The sequence below is a fragment of the Planococcus citri genome, chromosome 1 (genome assembly GCF_950023065.1).
Source record: "Planococcus citri chromosome 1, ihPlaCitr1.1, whole genome shotgun sequence".
Taxonomy (NCBI): Eukaryota; Metazoa; Arthropoda; class Insecta; order Hemiptera; family Pseudococcidae; genus Planococcus; species Planococcus citri.
In genome coordinates this window covers 50,078,203-50,100,933 of record NC_088677.1, presented here as the reverse complement: position 1 = coordinate 50,100,933, position 22,731 = coordinate 50,078,203, and the positions used below count along the sequence as shown (strand labels likewise).

The 22,731-nt window shown below is 35.4% G+C and overlaps 1 protein-coding gene across 2 annotated transcripts in view; it reads right to left on the bottom strand.

The window, feature by feature from the left end:
- The window catches only part of LOC135832507 (cysteine-rich motor neuron 1 protein-like), a 275,113-nt gene that overhangs the window by 124,170 nt on the left and 128,212 nt on the right, over positions 1-22,731 (bottom strand). The gene's annotated exons all lie outside the window — the stretch shown is intronic.

Below are 22,731 nucleotides of genomic sequence, written 5' to 3'. Positions count from 1 at the left end.
AAAGGTACTTTCTCGATCGTAAAGCAAAAGAGAACCTTTTGCATGTTGAAAATAGCTATAGCCTCGTGTTGAAATATAACTCATTAATTATTCACATCTCGCAAAACTAAAACGTACGCAGCGTTACCTGCTTAAAGAGTTATTTTTAAAACTCGCGAATAGCCCAAAGATTCCGGAAGCTCGTCAATTTTTAAACATTACCGCGTTCGAAAGCTCACTGAACCCGGCCAAAATGCTAAAGTATACCCGTAGATGCCTCGTCCAGCATCGACATCGGCTAAAAAATCAAACAAACCTTGCAAAAATACCGATAGTAGTATAGTAATCTACCTAAAAGCAGTTTCAATTTGCATATTCCATCGTAGTGGAAATTCTCGACTCTCGAAACCAGAGAAAAGAGTAGCTTCGCCGTTTAATCTTTCGGGCCTATTTTCCAATTCATAATAAGCCTTTTTTTGCTGCATCACGAGCAACAGCAGCAGTTACAAAAACAACAACAACAACAACAACAAGAGAAAAGATGGTATTTGAAATATGTTTCTACTCCGATGAAAAACAATGTGTTTCGTACTTGTTATTATTAGTTGCTGATTAAATTCTTTTTCGTAGTAGTATTTTTTTTTCTACTTTACTCTTCGCGTCGCTCGCCCCCTTTTTCAGACTTTTTCATAAATCTACAAATTTCTCTTTTTCCTCATATAAAATTCATTTTAAATTTAGGTCGTTTTCCAACCCGCCTCTTACTTCTCTCATTTCATCCATCCACCCTTATTTACTTTTTCTTTTTCACTTCTGCTCGTAAAACTATTTCTTTTTTTGCTCTCTGGAGAGAATTACGTTGTACTGGACTAGTAAACGTAGACTGCTATAGTACAACCTACGCGTGTATCAGCGTAAATTTACGTTGCAATGTTTCGCTTTTCTTTCTTTGTTTGAGTTTGTGTGTTTTTCACCTTTTGTGAACCTGCTATTTTCCCGCTAATCTCATCTCAGTCGTTGTGTAAATATCTGGGTGTTAATTTTAGTCAACTGTTTACTCAGAATCAGAGTTCTTTATTTCAAGTTCGTGTGCACAAAAAATCTGATAACAACAGGTGACATTTGCACCATAAACGATGAATTATCAATCTGATGATTCGGTTGAAACATTGTTTATGGAAGTTCTCCGATAGGAGAAAAAAATTCACCTAATGAAATAATGTGTAATACACCTGGAATACGTGACATTAAATCACTAATTTTGAGAAAATTTGGTAACTTGGACGATATTTTTGAAGTTGTTCTGACCTCTGAACACAAGCATGATTATTGATTAATCACATATTTCAAGCATGATCATACCGCCAAAAAAGTGTACACTCAGTTTTTTCAAATGAAAAAAAAATCAACGAAACTAAGCCCATATAGGTAATTGTAGGCATAATTGGATACTCAACTTCAAGCTGATTCGGCACGATTTCCGATGAACGTGCGAAGACGTACGGTGTGTGAGTTCACTAAACTAGGTAGGTACCTATATTAATTTTTCATCATAAAACCTGACAAATCTGCATCAAATGACACAGACGAGTTTATATTCGCTGACACGAAAGACTCGCGGTAATTTGCATAATGAAACAATCGTGTAAAAAAACTGTATCTATTCGCACATTTGACGATGTATTAAATTACGACGATTTTTATTCGTCTCTCTTGCTCGTCTTTCATTCAAAACGCAACTGTTCACGTTGCAAAAAAAAACAACGCTGCTTTTACACAGTACAATATTCCATCTCATTCAATCATTCATTTTATAATCCTGACTTCTGACAGATGCCAAATTTTTTTCCCATGGTCAAAATCAACGGTGGGTGTTTCGCGACAGTATAAAACAATTTCGCTTTAGTATACTAACCGCACTGAGATAGAGAAAGAGAGCAGAGTCATTTATATACCAAAAATGGTGGCAACTACGCCTACGATCTATTCACCACGGATCCCACAACATGACATGATACGTCTAAAATAAACCTCATAGATATATCAATTAATTCGCCAGACCATGTCTACTTATACGATTCGCGATAATTTACGATTCAGGTCGTGACACGCTGCAGGGGATTGAATGAGACGTCGATAATTCGTACAGGTATAGAATACGTTGCGAGTTGAATTTCTCGTAGATGGAAAAAGGTGTAATCGAAAGAATTCTTATTTTCAAGGAATAAGCATGCATTATACAGGGTACCTTATTCATTTTTTTGGTGGGTTATTATTACACACATACACACATGCCCTATGTTTAATGAGACTGGCATGATACCGTCCAATATTGAAATAGAAGAATTTACTCGCATGTCATTCGATATAAACATACTCGTAATATTCAGAATGCTAGATAGGTATGATTATAGGCCAGGCAAATTGGCATTTTTGCTCACGAAGTTTCGGAGTGTCCTGAACAACATACTCAAAGATCCTAAAAGTTCCCCGTACGCTTCTCCCTCTATAGTAGATCTTAGCCCCCTAAAATCAGTTTTTTGATCAAAGCTCCTCAGATTTTGATTTCATCGCATTTCCTCTTTGATTTGATGAGAAATCACGATTTGTAATTGAAAAGTTGGAATATTTCAACTTTTCAATTACATATCATTACGTAATTATCAGTTTTATTGAAATACAAAACCACAGATTCCACTTTTTCATTTACTTCGTCAGTGATTTTCAATCACCGTTTTAAATGAGGCTTGAATCCAAAAGAAAAATATGACTGATACATTTTATAGGACACCCCGTATACACGTCCTCGTATCATGTAGATTGAAGAAAGAGAAAAGAAAAAGGCAACATGTGCACGATATTAACAGATTGATAGAGTAAATACCTGCTATGAAACAACTGTATAGGTCTTCTAGTTAGGTACACATAGCGCTGAAGAAGAATGGTCATTTGTCTTGGACGAATACAATAATCTATTCGTGGAATACACGGCTAATACTCGTTCACAAACACCCTCACCTCACAACAATAAGAGTAAGTACGAGTGCACGTATATTTGTACACAGACGACTTCTCCCCCTGACTATGGGAGACCTCTACACCACGTAAACATACAAGCACACGTTTGGCCAAAGGCGAAATTCGACGCCGGTGCCTTGTCTATTGGTCTCAATGGTTTATTATCGAAAGTATTAATCTATTAAAGAAAATCAATATTGAATTATTTTATCTTGCATTGTTTACCAACTCACACATACCACAACTGTCCGCATTTGTTTGGCCATTTTCTACCTATTCTATTTTTCTGCGCTTGTTTCACTCGACAAGGGCACGGGGAATGTTTACCTTAGAACGAGGACGATGATGATGCTCTAACAGAATTAAAGTATCGCGAGTTATGGGTACGCACGAATCACCCCCTGACCTCACCTCGCTTTTCAATTCTCTCGTACCAGAGCAGTATGACAGACAGAGCAAAAGGCACTCGCACGAGATTTAATTTTTATTCGTATATGCATAGGTACTTTTTACATAACGGTGTGAAATTTTCTGCTAACTTGTGCCAATTTCGTGACGTAGATTGATTAGTATAGCGCCGAGTAATTAATCATTATTTGCATATACGTATAGATATATAGTATGTACACAACTACACGTACATATAGCCATACTAGGTGCAGCACCATCTGAAGTATAAACTGTAAGTACCTATATCTGAACGTATATAATATGTACAAGCTGCGGTATCGACGAACTCTGTATGTATACGTCACCATGCCACGAGTGAGCCCAACTCAACCCGACCTCTCCATCTGACCGATATTTTTACTCGATGAAATATATTTTCTCGTACCTCTCTACCTATCTACCAATTTATCGGCAAATGATTTTTTGAAATTGTGCCGCGTAGCGTCAACGTATTTTGAATTTACTATGTAAACTGTAACTGCGTTGAAACGAATGAAAACACAGTTAACAATATTAATTAGGTAGGCGAAAAATGGTCGGATTTTGAGCGATTATGTGCCTTTTGTTATCTCGTCGATTTTCAAGCGGATATACGACTTCTGATTTAATTTCATATTTCATACAAAAGTTGTATGTACAATTACCAAGTTTTGAAAAAGCTTGCAATCAGAACTTATACACTTGACAAAAAAAAGAGCGCATTCAAGATTTATCAAGTATTAGGTACTGACAAAAATCATCAGTAGCTGCAGTTGAAAAAGTTGATCCTGATAAAGACACAGAATTCATTGAGGAATTCCATTCCCGGAAAACCATATTTAATACCTTTCTGGATTCCAACATCTTCAAGAAAGGAAATTGCCAGTGGAATGTTCAAATTCGTATTCGGAAGCATAAATCGAGAGACACGTACTACCGTAATGTCACCTGATACAGATGTTTTGATACCAGTATTTATTTATTTTTATGAAAAATATCTGCCAAAAAATACATTTTTATTGAATGGATCTGGTAAATATCAACGAACCTTTAAAGGCATGTAAAAGCCTAGTCCACATTTGATGTCAAATTTTGATGGGTTTCCATGCTTTCACTAGAACCGATGTAAATGCAACATTTTCTGGTAAAACTAAAGAATGATGTTTCATTTTTTTTCTTCATTCAAATAAACAATACTGAATTATACTGTTTGAATGACCTGTACAGCGCTCCTTTGGAACTCAGCTCTTACATTAATTTGCAAAAATTGGTCTAGGTTATATTTACAAAAAAGAAAACTTGACACAAATGAATAGCTTGGATGGTTCCTTTATTCTTCAAGGACCAAAAAGCAGAAGATTTGCTAACCACTCCCAGCACATTAACGTGGTCCTTCGGCTCTTGAAGGTTGCGTTTTACTTATCAAGGCAGAAAATGTCAACTACCAAATTTTCATTTTTTGTATGTGTTTAAAAGCGCTAAACTAAAAAGTTTTCATGTAGAAAGATTAATATTATAAATTAGTTCATTTTTAACATAATAAAATATTTTAAAACATTGAAAAAATTATATATGTACTATATGTACATTTGTTATAGTTTTTTTGGAAGATGTCCAAAATGACTGTTTTGAAGACATTTTTCAGCAAAAACTGAATGAAATTGGATGATTATTGGATATGTTGTTCATGAAAGTGCCCTTGAGGCTGCTACGTTGCCTTTTTTTTCAAATTTGCAATTTTGTACTTGTTATAAGGTTATTAACGTATTGTGGGTTGCGTGTTGGTTTGCCTGAACCTTATCAGTTTGGTGGGCATTCTTATCAGTGCTAAAAAAAATTTCAAGAAAACTCTCAAAATTTTATGCTTTTCTATCTTTTCTTCTTCAATTTTGAATTTTGAATTTTTTAAAATGAAATCATGGTCAACACCTGCAGTTTATGCAGTGGAAAAGAGAGTTCGTTGTTTCGAATCCCCAGTGTAAACAAGCCATTCTGAAAGATCGGCGAAGAGTCTGGTTAAATGCTTACTTGAAATGCAAGAAAAAAGTTTTTGATAAAAAAATACAGAATTTTAGAGTTTGTCATCGGCATTTTGTTACTGGTAAGTTGAAACGTTCAGAATTATTCTACATTTCAGTTAGTTTATTTCATAGAAATGTACATTGACATGACTTTTTTTTCATCTCATCCTAGGAAAACCAGCTCCTTTTAAAGACATCAAGAATGAAGATTGGGCGCCTACTAGTAATCTTACTCCAAAAAAACCAAATGCTGCGTCACCTTAATCTGTGAAATCACCCAGATCACCAAAATCTTCAAGAATTGTTACTACTCCTAAATCATCTATCAAGGAGATAAATTGGTTATATAAACAAGATCGTTTGATAAGAAAATTGTTTTCACTTTTCACATTTTGATCATTTTAAATCATTATTAAACGTAATAAAATTGTATTTCAATTAATTGGAAGCAAAAATTGTGAAAATTAATGAAACGTTTCCGAACACTGATAAGACTGCCCACCAAACTGATAATGTGCAGGCAAACTGACACGCAACCTGCAATACGTCAAAAGCCTTATTGACATGTGCAGACAGACATACAAATATTCAATGTTCAACTTCAAAGAAAAAAAATACAATGTAGCAGCTTCAAGGGTACTTTCATGAACAACATATCCAAAAATCATCCAAACCCATCAAGAAATCAATGAGAAATGCCTTTAAAACTAAAAGTGCCTCCATATTAACAAAATATACAAAGGATGGCGTCTTTCATTCATCCTTACTTCAGAATGATGCATCATTCTATTAGTGATTTCTGCATCAACACCAACAGTTCAAATCAACACACATAATTGTGATAATAATGTGAAAAATGAATGTGATGGGTATTTGGTTCATAGTTTGAATTTCATTAATAAAACCTCTGAAATGAACAATGGCAATGACTATGAATTCTCGGATCTTTCGGATTCCAAATCTTCAAATCCAAATCAAAAACGACAGGCGTCACCTCTTCCAGGTGCACATGTTAAAAAATCAAGCGCAGTAAGTAATGAAACCATTGTTCCTATCAAACTTTCATCCTTAAAAGAAGTAAAAGCCATTACCGGCAAAATCAACTCAGTTAAAGACTACATTGTTGGTCTTAGTATTGATCCAAACATCACCACGAACATTCTGAATAAAATTCTGAATAAACTAATTGATAAAAAAATCGACGAAAAAATCTCATTTTATTTTTTATTTTGGAAGAAATGAAAAAATGTGAGTAACTAAAGTGCTTCTTATTAAGGTGCACCAGGGCAAGTCAGAATGATTTTTCGCAATTTCAACTTTGACCAGCTGTTACTCCCCTTCTAATGAACCAATATAGATCACATTTATTATGTAGGTTCCCATAAGGGTTCTTAACATATGGTGAAAATTTGAGCGCGATTGACGCAGTAGCTTTCGCTCAGTGGAATAAAATACATATAAACTGTTCTTACTTTCCCCAATTGGGGGAAGTCAGAACAGGCTAAACTTTGCAGAGGTGTAGATCACAAACGGAGCGTCCTAGAAATATAGCACAAAAACAAAATTGTAGAGAATTTAATTCTCTTTGAGATCACTCTCATCAGATTTTCACTAGGACACACGGTTCGTCCGCTATATGCAAAAAACTAAGAAATAGAAAGTCTGTATTTTAGAACAAATTCAAAACAAGTTCAAAACAACAACAAAATACAATTGAACCAAAAACATCGAAAATGAAACTGAATCGCGAAAATTTTTATGCCGTGATGAAGCAGGGCTAGTACCCTCAAGTCACCTTTAGTGGCACTTTGCCAGATATAAACCTCCAGGTGCTAGAGCAAGTTTTCTAACTTACCCCGAATTCCAACTTCCCCTAGTGCACCTTACATCTTATTTGTATACTTACATAGTTATTTCTACAATGATGGAGCTAGGGGGTCATTCCGTGCCAAATCAGCGGATTTTTGCACGAGGGGTGTGTTCGATTTTTTTCAAATTCAAATCATGTGTAGAGGTCATCAAATAATGACGAATGACGCAAACCGGACATTTTTTCGATTTTTTTTGATGGAGCTGTGGCGCTTCAAAGTTCTGCAAAATGGCCGAAAATGGAAAATTTCAGTTGCAAATTGCTCCGGTTGTACGTGGTATAGAATTTTGAACTTTTTTTCAAATTGTAGTACTTTGAGAGGGAAATCGACGAATGATGTCAAAATCAGTGTTGTCACTTTCTGAAACCTAAAAAACTCGATTTAAAAACTTATAATTTAAATATAACCACGATGTCCACCAGTAAAAATTCTGAAAAAATTCTCAGTTTTAGTCCTTTTTATGTAGAATAACATATCAAAAAATTGGAGGGGCCTTTTTTTTTCATTTTTGAGAAAAAAAAATTACAAGTTTTACAATTGTTGCAATAGTACCATCAGAAACCTAAAAATTGAAAATTTTTGCATTTTAAAAATATTTTACCAATGTGTAGACGAATGTGTGAAAAAAATCCCCCTCCCCCGCAATTTGTCAACGAATTTGACGAAAAGTTCCATTTTTCGTGCTATAATTTTATTTTAAGAGCGAAATATCTGCATTTTTCGTCAATTTGTTGACAAATTGGGGGGAGGGGGATTTTTTTCACACATTCGTCTACACATTGGTAAAATATTTTTAAAATTCAAAAATTTTCAATTTTTAGGTTTCTGATGGTATTTTTGCAACAATTGTAAAACTTGTAATTTTTTTTCTCAAAAATGAAAAAAAAGGCCCCTCCAATTTTTTGATATGTTATTCTACATAAAAAGGACTAAAACTGAGAATTTTTTCAGAATTTTTACTGGTGGACATCGTGGTTATATTTAAATTATAAGTTTTTAAATCGAGTTTTTTAGGTTTCAGAAAGTGACAACACTGATTTTGACATCATTCGTCAATTACCCTCTCAAAGTACTACAATTTGAAAAAAAGTTCAAAATTCTATACCACGTACAACCGGAGCAATTTGCAACTGAAATTTTCCATTTTCGGCCATTTTGCAGAACTTTGAAGCGCCACAGCTCCGTCAAAAAAAATCGAAAAAATGTCCGGTTTGTGTCATTCGTCATTATTTGATGACCTCTACACATGATTTGAATTTGAAAACAATCGAAGACCCCTCGTGCAAAAATCCGCCGATTTGGTATGGATGACCCAGTAAGAATTTGATCTTAATTACTTATATTTTATTATTTATTTCAAGAAGTTAATGTGCGTAACATTTTGTGTATTTCTATGTGTTAGTTGTAAGAACTTAGTCTTAAGTGATTAAGCCATAAAAGGCATTTGTATAACAATTAAGGTAAGGAAGGTAAGGGTATTGTCACTCATATTATGTGAAATACACCTTTTACCTATTAGTCGAGTCTCAATTTGACAAAAAAAAGCTCCCGCTCGCGATTCATGCTAAAAGCAATTTTATGATTGATTCTTGTTCTACACACTAAAGCGAATAAATTTAGCTTGTATGCCTATTTTTTCCCCCTCCCCCTTTTCCGAGGGTCCACCCCCCAACATTTGAAATTCGTGTATCTCCCAATCTATGGGTTGTACAAAAAAAATTATAGAACAAAAATTGTTCCTTGACATCAGATCTTTAATTTGAGTTCATCAAAATTTGTTTTTGAGCAACCCTTCCCCCTCAAATTTTGTAAATACCCCTCAAGAAAACATCAATATTACGTTTTTCACATTTTTAATGAAAAGTTTCAAAGTTGAAGAAAAATCTGTAATTGCTAACAAAAAGTGTTCAGAATTGAATTTCTTTTCCAACGAATTAAATTAAGACCATTTTCCACCCCCCCTCCCCGCCACCAGGGTGATCCCACCTCCCCCAGTTACAAATACCACACAAGAAGGGAAAAAATCCAACGCAAGTTGTTTCGGGTTGAAATTTGCATGGTAGGTGGGTATCATCAAGAGACTTACGCGTGTAAAGTTTTGGACCTCCAGACCCAGGGTCTTTTTGAAAAACCTCCCCTTTTCTGAAATTACAGTAAAAATAATAAAATGAGAATTTTGAGAAAAGTAACCATCAAGGAGTAGGGTGTCGTTTTCGCATGATTCGATACCGCTGAGTATGAATATGACGTCAGATTTTCTGCTACATTCATCTAACCCCCTCCAGAGCCCCCAGACCCCCACCACAAATTTTACCAGTTTTGAAAAGAATTACCTACTTTGGTGATTGGTGATATTGGTATCGTTTTCATATGATTCGAACCCCCTGAGCACAAATATTGCGTCAGATTTTGTTTTACACTCATACAGCCCCTCCAGAGCCTCAGCCCCCCTCAATTTTCATTATTAAAATGCATATAAAACGCCATTTGAGGGGAGGGGGTTAAAAATGTTCATGGGATGAGGATACCACTTATGAATGTCTACCACATACTAAAAAATTGAAAAAATGAGTTCACATGGGTTTGAGAAAATTATTTTTATTGTAATTTCTGAAAAGGGGAGGTTTCTCGAAAGGGGAGGGGTCTGGGGGTCCAAAACTTTCCACGCTGAAAATTTTCAACTGGTAGGCACAATTCTTTAAACACAATTATTGGATGTATTTTTGACCCCTATTATAAAAGTAGCCATATTTCAAGAAAAGTGAAAATTGAGGGGGGCTGAGGTGGAAAATGGTCTTAATTTAATTCGTTGGAAAAGAAATTCAATTCTGAACACTTTTTGTTAGCAATTACAGATTTTTCTTCAACTTTGAAACTTTTCATTAAAAATGTGAAAAACGTAATATTGATGTTTTCTTGAGGGGTATTTACAAAATTTGAGGGGGAAGGGTTGCTCCAAAACAAATTTTGATGAACTCAAATTAAAGATCTGATGTCAAGGAACAATTTTTGTCCTATAATTTTTTTTTGTACAACCCATAGATTGGGAGATACACAAATTTCAAATGTTGGGGGGTGGACCCTCGGAAAAGGGGGAGGGGGAAAATAGGCATACAAGCTAAATTTATTCGCTTTAGTGTGTAGAACAAGAATCAATCATAAAATTGCTTTTAGCACGAATAGCGAGCGGATATGCAATTGAGACCTGACTAGTACATAGCTTTTGCATTTTTCTCTCAGGTAGTGGAATATGTGTATGTGTATGCGTATATCTTTACAAAGATTTGATGACAATTTTAACCAAGCCCAAAGATGTCAGACTGCAGTCAAAAAAAAATCACACAAGGAAAGTGGAGAAACTTATCTGATCTCATCCCTTCATGTAGGGCAGATTTAGATGTTTTAGATATGGAGTATTCAGATGATACTAATTCTGAAAATATGATTCAATTTATGGCAGGTACCTATGTTACTTGGTTGCTTTATTAATTGGTTTTTTGGACATGCTTATCATTATTTTGCCAACATAAGACAGTAAAATGAACTTATTTTCTGGTATGTGATTTCAAAGATGGAAACATTTATAGACTGTGAAACTTGTAAAAATATTTCATAAGAAGATGCCCCATATTCACTTACTTATAGATTCTAGAAATGACCACAATGCTCCAAGAAACCATCTCTAAGATTATCTGTTTTAATTCAAAAATATTTCTTAATATAATGTATGTGATAGAAGATAGAACAGCTCTACCAACAGTAGGTTATCATACTCATGCTGATATACTAACTAAAAAAATATTATATTTTTATGTAAGTGTACCTACAAAATTGCATTTCATCTGCAAGGCAATTAGTTGTCAGATTCAAAAAAAGATGAAATTGAGAATCTTAAAAAACAGATCAAAACTATGTTAAATTATTGTGCTTTTTTAAAATATTTGATAATGTGTAATAATAGGTATTTCTACTTGTTTTGTTTGTTCTAATAGAAATCTGAACTTTGTGCTTTTTAATTTAAAAAATAATAATAATTTCTAGCAATTTTTGAATAGAATAAATTAAAACTAAGTAAATGAGAAATTGTTTTGTTGTCAATTGACAATTATTACTTTGAGAAAAATAAAAATAAAATAATTGTTTCCAATAACTCACTTTAATTTAATATGTCTAGAACTGTTTTTTTAATCATTTGAATGAAAACTTATTTTATTACAATGTTTCACATTGATTGGTCACGATTTTATACAGATTCATACACATTTCAATTAAATTTTTGGTTGTTCCCAATCACACATAAATTCATGAGTAATAGTGGACAAAGCTACCTTAATTGAGGGGACACCAGATAAATTCAACAATTTCAGTTAGAATTGAACAACTAATGTCAGATTTTCATCATGAAACTTGGGGGATTAATCCAGGCTATTGAAAGCTTTCATGCATCAACTACTTTTGATACGAGTATATTATGTGGATCAATTTGAATTTTACATTTTTTGAAAACAGTAAAAAGTGTCCCCCTCCCCAATAGACTCATTGATCTTACTGCTGTGCAGGTATTGTATGTCTATGTATTATGTAGGTCCACTGCATGAAATATTGAATAACTTTCAAAACATGAGCGAGCATGATGACTTTTTGAACAACTATATCTACTGAACCTACTTTTGCACAGTTGTGAAAATAAAATCCAAAATTTAAAGTATTAAGCCAAAATACAAATAAAATATTCGCGAATAAACTTTACGTGGCTATGCTCTTTCTTTTGCACATTGGATAAGGAGAACAATGAGACGTTTCTATCATCAAAAACTTCAAATCGAAAGTATTCGATTCAACGATTGAAGGTTGGCGATTTTCAAAATTCATCTCGAAGATAAGATCACTGTTATCTGGTTTTAAATCAAACTCGAAAAAAAGACGTCTCTTCAAGAGTTCAAAAAACCCTGACTTGTGATAACAAAGAGTCGATGCGTCGAGCAGGATAATACAAACATGGATAAATCATCATCTAAACATCTCTGTCCAGGTCTTGCCATGTCACCACCCCTCGAGAGATCAATTTAATAGAATGTGCAAATGTCAAATGTGAAAAATAAAAAAAAATAAACCTGAAACAAGTACTAACGGGAAGGCGGATGGTTAGGGGGCTGGGAGAAGGAAAATAAACAGTGTGAAACACCTAAACCATTTTTCTGCAAGTCCTATCGAATCATACCATATCCCCTCGAATAACACGAAACCCTCTCAAACGATCTAAATATAAAGATAAACGCCGTGTGATTATTTTTATCCTTAATTCGCACACACACAGAAGAAGAAACTCTAATAAACGACGATATTAGAGAAAGATACCGCCTGCTACAATGTACTAGTTTTACTTTAAATAATTGCCGCGTAATTAATTCATTCATCGCGTATAATAAGTCGACGAAGCAACCGAGCCTGTCAACACCAAGAACGCTAGACGACGTAGGTCTGGCAAGGGGTTAGGGGAGATGGTGCTATACATATACTCGTACTCGCATAATGTAAATTAAAATTCTAGCTAAAAGTCATTTTATGTGTCATTGTATGTTTACATGTATGACACACAATGTTTACAGTTCATTAGCCGTGCATTTTTAGCGCACAAATGGAAGATGTGTATGTAGTTCTGTATATGCGTTGTGTGGCTGATGAACAAGTAGCCGAAGAACGGGGGGTGAACAGCGAACTCTCCATGAATACTGTATTCGAATCAGCGGCACCTTCGTTGTACCTTATTTCGCTTCAATATCTCGAATGCATTTTAAACTAATTAAGCTCTCTCGTAGAAACGACCATACGTTGAAAATTTTTAAAGGTGCGAACCACGTCACGATGAAAAAAAATATTCAACAATGTTTTTTTTTTCAATCTCGCGCAAATAGCTTTTTTTCGACGCTAAATACGCGTAAGACGGGAAACTAGGTAACGTACCCTGTTCGCGTACGAGACTCGGGGTCGTTTATTTTTTTAATGAGCCATATACGTATATTAACGGAGAAAGGCAAGTTTGTGAGTGACGTTTTGACAGAAGACGGCGTGTGTTGGCCAAATTGGCATAAAAATAACATTCTTCTGCTTTTTTTCCCTCTCATTCTTTCTTTCTCGGTATAGTAATTGCTGAGGTAGCTGCTCGGGCTCAATTCATCAATTATGTAAACTCGAACGCGCCAGTGTTTCTGCATTCTTTGCGGGAGAAAAATAAAAAAAAATAAAAATACCGACGCGATATAAACAATGGGCTATTCCAAATGATATATGAGTTTTGAAAAAAGAACATAATAACCGGTTCACCCTTGAGTTCAATTTAAAATTTGACCTAGTAATCGGTTAAAAATTGATAATAATATAGCTTCGCCGAAAATTTAGATCAATGATCAATTGACCATCGAGCGTATCTACTTCATTGCATAATATTTGTCAAAATTCAACTCGCGAAATATACTCTACGTATTTCGCATCATATTGACCTATTTTGACTCCATACAAATAGCGATACTCTATTCTGATCCGCCCATCATTCCGTCGTTTCACGACGATGTTTTTTCTCTCATTTTCGAGGATGTATACGGAAAGAAAAAAAAAACAGGTACTGAACTACCGAAGTACTAGTATCTTGCTATTTGGATCCACATACGATAACTTCTCACCTTACAATGATTACTTCAAAGGGTATAATCGCGCAAAAAGCTTTTGAAAAATAACAGCAAAACGAATAGCATTTGATTTTACTAGAAAACATTTGCTACGATGTAATATAACGAATCCAGTTCATATTATCAGAATGTACTACCCTAACCTATCTAGTAGTATCTTCCGTTATTGTGTATGTAACTGTCTTATACAAAGATGAAACCTCATTTTTATAAAATACTCAACTCTGGGGAATTGCATTTATACATCGATATTACAAGATAACTAGATAGGTAAGGAACTAGCTACCTACCAACCTATCTACCTACCTACCTACCAATCTATTTACAGCGTAACGAGTATTTTCTTTGAAACGATGAGATGACGATGACGCGACGAGCCTTACATACGCTAACTCTTGATAGAAGACAATGCAAATACGAAAAATACGACGAGAAAACTCGACTACGATATTTTTCCTTTTTTTTTTCATCCTTCAAGAAAATACGATGTAATTTTAGGAATAAATTGAACGGAACTTTTTTTCATTTTTTTTATTCAATATCCAATTACTCGAGTGGAAGCATTGGCGCGGCTGCATTGATCTTGAGCCGCTCCGAGCGATAATGAGTGCACGCGTCATTAATCAGATTAATAGAAATGAACGATTCGCGGAATTGGAGAATATTAAATAAAAACGCCGAAAAATTTACAGATTGCGCGCAATTAACTGGCGTTCATGTTATTTCCTTGTTTAGATGGAAAACCATACGTACGAAAAATTTTAACGAACTGATACGAAGGAAAAAATATGTAATTGACAACACGAAGGCTGCATTAAAAAACTGAGCTATTCGAATTGAACAGAATTTTCAAGGATTGAAAAAATGTGTCAGACAATTCATTTCTCAAATTATAAAGGTTCTCAATCAGAGTTTACGAAAGTTGAATAACATACGTACCTATAATGTATTGACGAAGGAACGAACAGATGTGGAAACGTTGCTAATGAAAAAACCTTGGAGGGGTAACATGCATCTTCGAGTAGGTTTCAATCTCGAAGTTTCACTTTTTCACATTCCCATCCCCTCACAAGTTGACGGAGCTTATAAGAAAATCATTTCGTAATTTTTAATTTTTCCCACTTCCTCCCGTTCAAAAAATAACGATAAGGGTAAGGGCACTAATTATGGACCAGTCCGCAATATGGACCAGCGCCTGTTCTCGTTGGTAATTGGCGCAATCTGTCAGGAAAAAATGTATTCCTAGGTATGTATTTTTCACCAAAAAAACGAATGAGACAAAAATTACAGCTGTAAAGTCAAAACTCGCTGAGAAATTTACAAAAAACTGTTTTGAGACACTGAAAAATTTTTTTAGTGTGTTTTTCAACTTTTATTAAAATTATATACTTATGTGGTGTAATTTTCTAAATGTCATTGAGGTTTATAATATCAAAAAAGGATGTAGTTTCTGCTGGAGTGATTAGTTTTTGCTAAAAATGAGGGTATGTGCAGAAATTTTTTGTGCAGTTTTTTTTATGGGGTGCGCTAATATGGACCACCTGTGATATTGAATTTTTTACTCATTTTTTACACCCGCTGAAAAGGGGAATGCTTGAAATACTTTTTTTGTTCATTTCTACAAATAAATAATGATGTTTTGAAATGTAAAAATACCTATGTTTATTTTGAAATTCTTTAGGTGGTCCATATTAGGCGTCCAAAATTTTCAACTGTCATTTTGACACTCGTCATTCAATAATTTAAAAAAAATATTCAAAATTAACCTGAACTGCTTAGAATACGTTTTTTTGTTTATTTCTACAAAAAATGTGACCTTTTGAAAAATGTGAAAGTATGTTCATTTTAAAATTTTATAAGTGGTCCATATTAGGCGTCCAAAATTTTGTACTGTCATTTTGACACTCATCACTCAACAATAAAAAAAAACATACTTAAAGTTGACCTTCACCCCTGAAGTTTTGTACAGTGTAAGTGGAAGGATGGAACTTCATTTTAAGCCTTTGTGGAGGTTTCTACCCCCTATAGTTTTCAAGTGGCAATCCTCCAAAAAAAAGTGGTCCATATTTGGTGCCTCTACCCTCAAAGGAACTCCAAATCATCCACGCAAATGAATGACTCCTGATTTCCTCGTTTCCTATCTTCCTTCCTCGTCACCTCAAAATCGCGAACGAAATGAAAATGCAAACAATTCGGTCGCATTATACACTCGAAAAGATGAGAAAAATTGAGCACGAATTGCTAGAAGCGTCTTCAAAAAATGTAAATTTCTCGTAAATTCTCTAAACTACACTCGACGACCGCGTATAGCGACTCCAATAAACGTTTATTTAGAAGACTATAGAAAAATTCGCGACAAAAAGTGAAATATAGCGACGTTTAAAGGACTAAGAGGCGAACGAGGCGAAACAGAAGGGACGAAAAAGTTGGAAAACTCGTATCGTAACCTGCTGTATACTATACAAAGCGTATATACGATTATATGGAACAATAAGTGGAAAACTATGTTTTTCAAAGTTAAACTTTCATAGGAAATGACTCGCCCCGTAAGTAACAGTTTATTTTACGCGCTTTTATATCCATTATATAAAATAAGTAAAAATGAAATCGTCGCGTAAATCGGTCCGACCGTCCTAACTGTCGAGTGTCGAGAGTCGCTGAGGAGGGAGGAGAGGAAAGAGTGCGGTACAACGGCATTGGTCACAACAGGGGTACAATGTAAAAATATCCTCGTCATTTTCACCTACGTCCTTCAAGTCTTGCATTTTTTTCCTCGTTGAGCGCGGTAAGCCGCAGAGTGGCACAAATGAGTAACTTGGGAAGCCTTCCTAAGCCTATGAGGATTTATTAACTCAAAAAAGTAGCAAAGCGGATGAAAAAAAACACGCAGGATTTTCGTTAGAAGAGGCACGAGTATTTGAATCCACGATCATGATAAAAGTCAACCGCACTGCTACGAAAATCGCTGATTGCCAGAGGCCTTCTGCATTTTATCTACTCACTGCTTGTTTTGGTGGTCGGATTCAAGCATTTATAAAATTGAAAATACCATTTTGGGTACTTTTACTAAAACGTTCAGCAAAACTCAGAAAAATTGGAGGGGGGGGTTTAGAGGGTGAAACTAGAATATGTACTTAGTTGGTCGACATTTTGAGCTATTGTCAACTTCTCTAGGTGAATTTGGGGCTGAGTTTTACGACAAACAAAGATGGTGGACGATATTCGACTCCTTTACCTTTACGGCAATAAACATTACAGAAGCTCGATGAATTTGTATTTATGTACCTAATAAGAGAAATCACCGAAAAAACATGATATAATCTCGCACACAAATCAAGCTTTTCGTCTGCAAATGGACTAAAAAGTGAACTTACCATCCTACGAAAATTATTGATAACTAGCTGATGCTGGTAAAAGTTGAAATATGTACTACATAGTAAGCTAAAGGTATTTCTTCACCATATTATACGTAATAACGATCTCTCTAACATTTTCAGTTTTCACTTCAATAACGTCCAGTTTTCAGAACATAAACGTACCAAAATATGGAAATCACGCGTACAGTAACGACAACAAAGTAGTCTTTGAAAAAAAAAAATTGGGTTAGTTTAGGCAGGAATGCGAATGCCGAATTTAGATATGTAGAGGATAATTGTGTAAATAGGACGATATATTTTAGGGTATTTGAGGAAATTAATGTTTACACGGTTAACGTGTAATATTGAAGAGGGAATAAGTGAAACAATGTTGAATTAGTACACGCCCGAACTTACTGTTCAGAGGTTGGTTTAATTGTTAAAGTAATGGCGTACCCATTTGTAGCATTCAACTAATTAAAACACATGTTTGCTACGTGAAATCTATTATTTAAGCAAACCTCGTCGCATAAATAGCGAAGAGAGAATTGCATCGTGCTAGAATCATTTCTCTGCGTTTCCAACTTATTGCCCAAGATGTGCGGTTGATTAAGCGTTTTATTTAGACTGATTGTTTACTTTGCGTTAGAAAGAGAGAGAGAGAGAGAGAGAAAATATCATTTTGACACAGTCTACCGCAATTTTTTGAAAAAATGACGAACATTTTTCCACATTCTAACAAAATGTCGCAATGTTATCCAATCTTGTCATTTTTTCCGAGAAAAAAGATTTTGAAAAATTTGCCAAAAATCAGAGAGATTTTTGGATTATGATAAACTTGGTTCAAAATTTTCAGACTAAGTTTGCCCTTTCAATTTCAAAAACACTTGATTTTTCATGGCATTTTTTATTCGACCACACATGTGCTATCAATTAGGACCACCATTCAATTCAAAATTATTCGCAGATTTTAGTTTTTGTCCAGATGGGAACCAGTTACTTACAGCAACATTTTTTGTTCGTCTACCCCAGTATTTCTACAACTGAAATATTTTTAAATTTCAAGGTTTCATTTAACCTACGAAGCATAAATAATGGATACTTAAACAGCAGAGTACTCTTGCACAGGCGTATGTTGACAAAAAAATTCAAATCTATGCACTCAAAATTGCGCAAGCTCAAGTTCATCGTAAAGGTACATTATAAAGATAGCGAAAGTTCGTCTGTATTAATTACTTCGGAGTTATTATATTTGCCTATTGTAATATTTCAAGGAGCAACGCAACATGGACAAAACAAAACTACAGATGCCGTGATGGGATGAAGCGGTACCTCCATAACTCCATATTTTGAACACAGCATTAATCAGCTTAATATACCCCCCCCCCCTACAAATCGGCAGAATACCAAAGGACACATGATTTGTGAGGTTTTCGGTTTTCATAAAAATTGTGCCAAGGTACCTACCTACCAGGCTGTCAATCCATATGCAAAAAGCTATAACAGATGTCAAGACCCTTAGAAGATAAAGGAATAGGTAGGCAATATGATACTTTTATAAAAATCTTATTGTACGTATGTAACTTATAAAAGAAACTGAGCTGAGCTCTCATGAGAAAAGAATCATCACGATGGTGTCTCCAGTAGGTATGTTAATATTTTGGAAGATGCCGAATAATAGGTACCTGGGTAATTCTCAAAAAAAAGGTAAAAATCGTGTACATGGCAAATTTCTCAAAGATCTTGGCATGAATTTTTTTTTTGTTTGGTCCATTCAAGGATCACCCCCACACATTTCACATATGGTATTGGGATTTTTAGCCCCTCTTTTCATTGATGTACGAGTACATTGGATTTTATACCCCAAATTGTCACACGCCATGTTTTTGAAAATGAATGTTATAAAGTGTCATGAACTTCATTTTTTTTTGGAAAAATTGACACATTCTCATTATCATAGAACACGAAGGTCCATTATTGTGCTAATTGCAATTGCAATAAGCCCATAGGAAGCTCATATTTCACATTTGAAAACTGTCACGCACTTTTTGCGCAAATTTTCGAGCAATTTTCAATTATTTTTGGTAGCTTCCCAATCCAACATTTTTTTCTGGTGAGTGGCTGCACTGGTTCACTGTTCTCATAGAAATGTTACCCCGCACCGTTTTTTTAAAAAACTACATTACAGCTCGTTTTGATCGTACTTATCTGTGAAGTTTTGATATTTCGCAAAATCTGTGTCCTTCGGCTTGCGTTTTTATTTACCCTAATGAACCTGCCAAAAACGATGATTGAGAAAGGGAAGTTATTCTACATGATAAGTAAACATTTTTATTACGTGGATAAAATCAAATAATGTCCAGTAAGTAAGGCTAGACACGAAAAAACGTTGAGATTGTCCTTCGGCTTGTGCAGTGTTCATTTGTCCTTCGACTTGACCAAATTTCAGACAGCTGTACTTTTATCGCGCTAGTCGACATATTACACGATAATATTAGCAAAATTTGACATTTTACCCCTCCCTACGCCTCACTACCACCCCTACCAAAAAAATTAGTCCATATTCGAATCCTGCGGCCTCAAAAACATTAATCGACATATACACGATAATATAAGCAAAATTTGACATTTTCTCCCTCCCCACGCCTCCCCCTCCGCCTCTACAAAAAAAACTCCAGATTCGAATTCTACGACCTCGAAAACATATCAATTGACAAATTACACATCGACGAGGGTCGAATCCTAATTATCCCCGTTTTAGGGGGGCCAGGGCCCACAGTGGGGGGGATTGAATTGAGCCTAACACTAGACAAGGGATCTGGGACACTTATACAAATGATTCCCACTTGAGATTTTTCAAAAGAATGATTTTTGTTTTTCAAAATTATGCACATCAAAATTGGCCTTTTTTTTGAGAATTACCCACCTACAATACTTATAATTTTTTATGCTGAAGAGTACAATACATTTTTTTCAATTTTCAAATATGTTAGTAAGCTATGCATTCACCTTTCACAGCCAAAACAACCCAGGACCCCTATCACATGCCAAGTTACATCAGCTCGGAGGAAATTTCAGATTGCAGCCGAATTCGGCGCAGTGTTCATCCCTGTAAGGCCGTCACCAAAAAAAATACCATAAATCGTGCTCGCTGAGTCCTATGGTTTCGCAACCCACATTCATCGTCGTCTCGTTTCGCGTACTGTAGGAATATATCTATTTACACAAACGCGCACTCGTAATGCAATTCAACTTCGTACGCATAAAACTACCCGACAAAAGTATATAAAGTTTATCACAAAATGAACATGAAGAATTGTCGAGGTAGGTGTACTATTCGTACACAAAGAGTGCGAGTGTGGGCGCCAGGTCGAGTTCGTTATTGGACCAAGGGGGTAAAACGTAAAAAGCAGCATACACGTTGTGCTGTAGGTAGATAGGTTTAGGTAGGCATACATACGTACATTATGTATACGTAGGTAGGTAGTAGGTACGTCTAACGCACAAACACCAAAATGGAGGAGAAACAAGATATAATTTTAGGCGAAAACTAATATTTCACGTTAGTTAGAACTTTCGAGAGAGCAGGGAGATTTCTGTCAGCGGGTAATATGTCAGCCGGGCCCGGGCAGGGTTCGGCAAAAGTACCGGTACTCGTGCGGAAAGCTGAATTATAACCACAGTTAGTCCCCGTACTTATCTTTTCCGCAGGTAAAAGGCGTGCATAAATATTTCATTTCGCCGCTTACGCGTCTTGCGGCTAAAAAGGCAAAAAGTTTTTTTTCTCTCTCTACGAAAACGACGCCGTGTAATTTTCCAACAAAAAATTACCTACGTAATTTCGACGAGTCGACCACGCGGTCGTGCATTTTTTTCCCGTCGCCATCCATCGCGATTTTTATTTATCGTTTGAATTACCGAGTTAGTATAACGCGTGAAAGGAAAAAACGCACCTAGAAACGTTTAATTAGGTTACCATTTTCAGCTTTTGTTTTGCCCATTGGGCCGAAAACACGATACCAATATAAATATAAATTCGAATACCAACGTAGATAATGTTATCAATCTCGCTACGAGCATTGAAACGTGTTACTTTACGCGTTTTCAAATCGAACAGCTCGCGATCGACGACAACACGAGCGCGAGCGACGCAACGGGATGAAATAGAAAATAAGGGTGTAGAGTAGCATCGTAGTCTCATGACGAGAGATGAGAGAGGATGTGAATCGGAGCACGTCGTAGTTGATGTTTCTGTTTCAACGGTTTTAATTGTATTAGCAACAAGTCACTTTGACGAGAGAAAGACTACCAACTTACGACACACCAAATTGTTGTTAAAGCAAACGTAAATTTCATCTTCGACAAATTCTCTCGGCTTCTTTGCCTCCCTTATTCCCTCTTCTATATATACTTGTTTCGCTATAGCAACTTATACCGTAGTAGGTAGGTATATTTGTTGTACGTCAACTTTCCCTCATTTTCTGTTTCATTCTCGCATACATGTATGGTATTCCGGTTTTCCTAATTCATTGTTGATACGTAATACGATTACGTAATTTCGTTTACTTATACTCGAGTAAAATTCCAAAGTGCTGGAAAAGTTAACGAGGATGCTTAATTTTTGTCATTGTGACCGCGTATTTTATACCTACATCTTTCTCAATAAGAGATTATTTTTGAAAGAAGAATAATTTTCTTTTCAGTATCTGAAGTGTTGGGTGTTACGTTCTTGAGTGATTCGAGAATCTTCGAAAATACTCAATGTTTATCAACAGCATTGCTGAAAAACATTTTTTTTTTCAAGTTTTTTCTCTCGAATAACCCCTTTTTAAACAACGATTATTACTCTCATTGAGTAGTTATGCCTCAGAAAACATCACGAGATATCACAAACTCCTCCCCAAATCCTGTTTTTTTATTCATACAAAAAAAATTAGTAGTAGGTAGCTACTAGGTACACATAGTAATATGTATTACCGTTACATTTGTATTTTTTTTGAATCATTTCAAAAAGAAAATGACAACTTCAGAAATGTGTGAAAAAACAATTTCAAGTCACTGTCCCTAAATCTCGAGCCCTTGCAGCCCGACTGATTGCAACCATTCCAACAGTACTGAGCTTTGGTTGCACTTTTACCTACTGCAAGGAACCACACGACTCCGCATTACGCAAACGTATACAAAACCACTTAAACGTTCGAGCGTTTTGGGCATTCGAGATTCGACGGTCGAGTTTAAGTAGTTAAAAGAACGAATGAAAAACAACCGCCTTGCCGGCCGCAGCCAACTCGCGCATCGACATCGCTCGCTCCCACGCTTTGGCTTTCCGCGTAAGCTACATACGCTGTGGATTATTTTTAAAAATTTGTTC